The sequence below is a fragment of the Solanum pennellii genome, chromosome 10 (genome assembly GCF_001406875.1).
Source record: "Solanum pennellii chromosome 10, SPENNV200".
In the NCBI taxonomy this organism is placed as follows: Eukaryota; Viridiplantae; Streptophyta; class Magnoliopsida; order Solanales; family Solanaceae; genus Solanum; species Solanum pennellii.
The window spans coordinates 4,144,986-4,150,776 of NC_028646.1; the positions used below are offsets into that span (position 1 = coordinate 4,144,986).

At 31.7% G+C, this 5,791-nt stretch overlaps 2 pseudogenes; both read right to left on the reverse strand.

The window, feature by feature from the left end:
• LOC107032643 lies at positions 1–601 on the reverse strand (annotated as a pseudogene).
• Positions 602–788: 187 nt separating this feature from the next.
• LOC114074450 lies at positions 789–5,555 on the reverse strand (annotated as a pseudogene).
• Between the last annotated feature and the right edge of the window lie 236 nt (positions 5,556–5,791).

Sequence of the window (5,791 nt, forward strand, 5' to 3'; positions counted from 1 at the left end):
CTATCTCTGTCTTGATAGCTGCATCGTGACCTGCTGCCCTATATAAGTCATACACGTTGATACACTTATCATTCAATGATATCACAGCCAACACCCAATGGAATTTCTCCTTAACGTGGACAGGAACAAAAACATAATCAATCGTATGCCAAGGTGTAGCAACATGCATTTTGTACCCTCTAATGTATTCACCAATGACATGCTCTTCATCAGCACAACCAACATCGCTATCTAAATCCAAATATTTTTTCCAAATAGCAGAGATCTTTGAACTAAATACACAATCTACAGTTGTGTATTTATAGCTGCCTCCAACATCATACTTGGCTTTTTTCCGTAGATAATATAAAATCACATCAACATGCTGAAAAATTTAAAGACAAATATATAAATACTATAACTACTAATCAATCATGCTTAGTAAAGATAAATGCTAAACAACTCTTACCGAATTGTTCAATAACTGTCCTTTGAAATACAGATTATAGAACCAATTCTTATTGTCCATTAGGAGAACGCTAAGGTTAATGACCACAGATTTTTCAGCTAGATTCTTCTTGTAATGGTCTTGATCATGCTTCCTAAAAACAGAATAAACATAGAAAATAGAATACCATTCATTAAAAAATTAATTACTATCAACATTTAAATACAAAAAAAACCAAGAAAACCTATATATAAGCTGCACCAAACAATAACTGTTGTTGAAACACGAACTAACATTTAACCGGATACAAAAATTTAAATAGTTATGTTGTAAAAATATCTTGTAATTATTCACCAATGACTTACTTTTTGTCGTGCTTTGTAAGTAATCCATCTCGGATCCATGAATGAAACACATCCCACAACGTTATATCATAATCGCCAGAGATCAAATCAAATATAAAAGGGTGTTTCAATTCAAAAATGTGGGGCTGACTTGATGAACTACCTGAAATGGTTCAAAAAATAATAAATTAAATACACACTAACAGTAGCAATAAAAAAATGATTACATTAACAAAAGTATTAAAAAAATGGAATACTGTACCAGCAGATGATCCAAAATTGGTCAGATACGGAGATGTATTATAAGGACCTGGATGTCTATTCCTACGCGTAGGTAATGGCGTCTGTTCGTTATTGCTGATAGATTGATCTATCATCAATTTTTCACCGTTCGTACCCAAATGGACATCGATAGTGGCTTGATCTGCCTTTGTTTTAATGCATCCTGCAATTGTTGTTGGCAGCTGTTCGGTGTGTCCTTTTATCACAGTTGAATATGGTGCGATGCTACTATTTATAGAATTGAGACTAGGCATGAATTGATCGTCCAATTCAAACTGTGAATCAATTGTCACATTCATGTGATTCAAAACCCGGATAGGGACTGGACATGGCATTTGTTCAACATCGACCTCATGTGAATTNTTTTTGGGGGGGGGGGGGTATATCAAATACAAAGCTTGGTTGATTTACCTAATAATTGCGTAAAAATAACAACACCTTAAAAGTAATGACGCAAATAATGGTATAACAAATGTACGCATAAAATTAAATAACATACTCTAGGAATCGTAGGTCTTGGAGCACTTAATTCATAATCCACTTCAATCAGATTTCGAACAGGGGTGTTGATACAAAAAACCTTATAAAATGAAAGTTATAAATCATATTGTTGATATGATAATGAACATTTATTGAGACTGAAATTTAAGGCTAATTTGTATATTGTAATCACACATTAGGATGTACGACAAAAAAAATATAAAACTTGTCTAAAACCTGACTTACCTCATGATCATCGGATTTGGGATATATTCCATCTGGATTGTTGATTGTCTTTAAAAAAATAAAATAACAAGAAACATGAAAAAATTTTAATGGATACAATAATGAATAGTCCTTTAAAGTTGTAAATGATAACAGTTATTGACTAAAAAATTATTGTTTTTTATAATACATGTAAGCATAAACCGAGTTAAGATTGCTTGATACAGTTTGATCGTAATTATATAAAATATAGGAGGCTTATTGATGATATCTATTACATTAGTATTTAGTTTAAAATGATACACAAATCTTGACTTACATGGGGCACAACATTTGTTGATTTACTGTCATTTGAAGCCTTGAGTGTCTTGTAAAAAAAAAAAATCCAATAAACATGTAATCAAATATTAAAAGTTACAACTTCATAAAAGTGAATAAATTCAAAATTTTCGTAAAAAAACACCAAAATAGGGATCGTATATACAACCTAAATTAATAAAAAAACTACAATTACCTCTGAATTTCCAGATTGCAATTTGTCACACTGAACTACCAGAACTTGATTTGATGGAGATTCTTTATTGAAAGTGTATGGTGGTGTATACCCATCTTCATCGTTTGAATTTGGAGGGACAATATGATCATCGGAATGCTCGGCATGTGTTATATTACAACGTAAATCATTAACAAAAATGTAAATTTGAAATACGTTACATCATTTTATTTTTTATAACAAACCTCCTGCTCATTCCGTGTTGAATTAATGGTTGTCAGAACAGTCTTGAAGTTGTCGTTGATCAAATTGTGAATTTCAACAAACTCTTGTTTAACCTAAAAATATGACATAATGATGTAGCTTATTAAAAATTTAAAATTCTAATAAGTGTATAACTATGAAGGATGTACTATATTGTAAATACTTCTTTTCTGAAATCTGACAGCTCTTTCAACCAGCCTTCCACTTCAGATCTGCTTGTTCTCTGAAATATCATAATCACTCGAAGTTGTATTTGTTAGATATGCATGTAGACATTCAGTTTGCTTTAAAATAACCTTAAGTTTCTTTAGTACCTTTTTGGATACAACATTCTTTTTCATCGGCTGTTCAGCAATTCGAGGTTCCAAATTTTTGCAACCTGTTTGGATCCACCAGTCACCAGCTTCTTTGTCCTTTTTCTAACAGGCGACGTTGAGGAACCAACTTTTCCTTTTCTTTTGACCTTTACTGCTTGTGGAGGAGGTGCTTGAAAATCATCGTCAGAATCTTTATCGTCACAACTTCCCTCTCGTGGATCATCATTACTATCAATTATTTCATCATCTAGATCATTATCTGATGAATCGAATACTGAGGTGGAGCTTGATTTTTTATACCCTCCGGTGGCAGTTGCAATATAGCAAGTTCCCTTTGATTAGGTGTAATGTTCCTAAATTTAATCTGAATTCCAAACATTTTGTTACTATTATATATAAAAACAATAAGAAAACATCCAACTTGGTGATTATTAGATATATGTCAGTTAAGTACCTTGTTATTAACATCACTAAATATGGTGTTCATAAGTTTCTTGTATCTACGGCTCTCATTGGTCGTCTGCCAGTTGAGCAACCTCGGAATATGGTCATCAACCTTTTGAGCGACCTGGAAATCAATACTCGAACTGCACTCAAACAACCATACTTGGAATACAATAGGCTATTCCCCCGATTCTGTAAAATTGTTTTTCACTATTCAACCTCTTACTCAGGCTCTTCATCAGCAAATAGAAAGCTTTTCTCCCCCATGGAAACTGACTGTACCTTCCACTTTCAACAAGATCAAAATATAATCTAGGAAATTTTTTGGTAGCTCTTTCACCGGAAAAAATCACTGTCTGGATGAAGTATAAAATTGCAAACTTCAGGCCATCCTGATCGTTCTCCCCCCACACTTTTCGATGAAAACTCCTCATTATATCAATTTTCCTGATCAACTTAACACCCTCAAAATATTTTTCCATGAACCTATTTGGTTCTGACTCATCAAAGATGAAATCATTTTCTTCGTTGACACAATTTAATCCACTAATCAAAGCAAATTCTCTCAAAGTGAAACGCAACGTAGATCAATTTACACGCATTACAAATGCTTGGCGAGAACTACAATTGAGTTCTAAAGTCATGCAACACCTATGTATTTGACCGCGAGCACGACATTGATGCATTTGCATATAATTACCAAAACAGGTGCTTTCACAGAATACATTGAATACATGTCCATGTAAATACTTCACCAAGTCAGCTTTTATGTCATGATTAAAGAAACAATGAATATGGGGAGCTTTTTTTGGTTTATATTTGACATAAAATTCATTTGCCTGCACATGTTCAACAATAAAATGAATACATACTTAAAAATTTACTGATATATAAATCTATTACTAGTTAACAAAATAGAATAGGAGAAACTACATTGTATACAAAAGATTGAATGTTCATTCAGAATCGTGAATATTGATGACATAAAAAATAAAATGAATTAAATAACAAAATACAACTAAAATGATACTATAAGTCTATCAAAATTTGAATACATAAAGACGCTGAAAAGAATATAAATACATTATTCAACAATTTAATATATGTATACAACAAAATATGGGCAAAAATAATGGCTACTAAAATATAGTTTGAGAGAAATCACTAAATTGGAATATATAAAGATAAATATTGTATTCCTTTTCTTAATATTGACAAGCAAATTAGAAGAGTCTTACGTATAAGGTAATTTGTAGCATCCAATATTAGTGTTTTGGTATTTTTAGTTATATTGATACATGCACATTTTTTGTTGACAACTTTTTTTACACGAATACTTTTTGTCAGACCAACAAATTCTATAATGAGAACTTTACAGAACTAACAAAGGGGTGCAAAGAAGCAAGATTATAGTACTCGTGTAAACTTTTTATCTTTTTACGTAGACGCACACAGAAAATGTAATTTGCATATTTGCAAAACTGATAAAAGTTAGACATTGTTTTAATTATATCCACAATTTATCACATCACATTTAGGAATACAATTTTTTTTTATGTAATTAAAACTATAAGCTTCCAATCTGAAAGACATTTGCAATTTCAAACACAAAAACAACTATAGGGGCAGGTTCATGGTAACATATAAATCATATGCATATGTTTGAGATGAGGTATAGCCAGCTTCATGACATAAATATACTTGATATTTTAACATTTACAAAGTCCACTTATTTTTCTTCATAATAAATGGCACACCAACTTTAATCTCCAGCCTTGCTTTTGATGCTTTTAGCACCTTGAGTCTTTTATGAAGGTACATTTATCTATTATCATGCACAGTTGTATATGGATAAATTTCTAGAGTGAAGCCTGGGCCTTATAGGCCTTCCTAGAGATATGCATAACGGCGGCATTCTAACCTCTTTCCTTTACTGTAGTTGATTTTTTTTCAAGATATGATCTCTGGTCGAGTAATTAACAAGTCGTTGCCTTTAGTAGATTTTCTTTTTTACATTTTTTGTACTTGCTTTGGATATTTATCACATCACATTTAGGGATACAAAAACAAATCTGAAAGACATATGCAATTTCAAACACAAAAATCAACTATAGACATAGCATAAAAAATAGTTTCGTTAATAATTTAATACCTCTTCATCGTCATGACGTAATACTTCATCACTTCGATATTTTTGTTGATCAACAGGGGTTTTATAGCACGACAATTTCCTTTTTTTTTGAAGAGCTATCAGACGCCATTTTATACTCTTGTGCCATTCTCGCCGCAGATCCTACATTTTCGATCAATCCTTGAGTAATGCACAAATCAAATGAGCGAAATTCCAGAAAATTTTGAATGTTGTTATTTATACCTCTAGTAATTCTGACTGAATCAGCCATTGCATACAATACACTCTTTTTTTCCAACAATCCAAAAATCTGAAGAAAAAAAAATTCTTTTAACAACTGCGTATTGAACATCAAACAACAATGATTCTATATGTATGAATTTT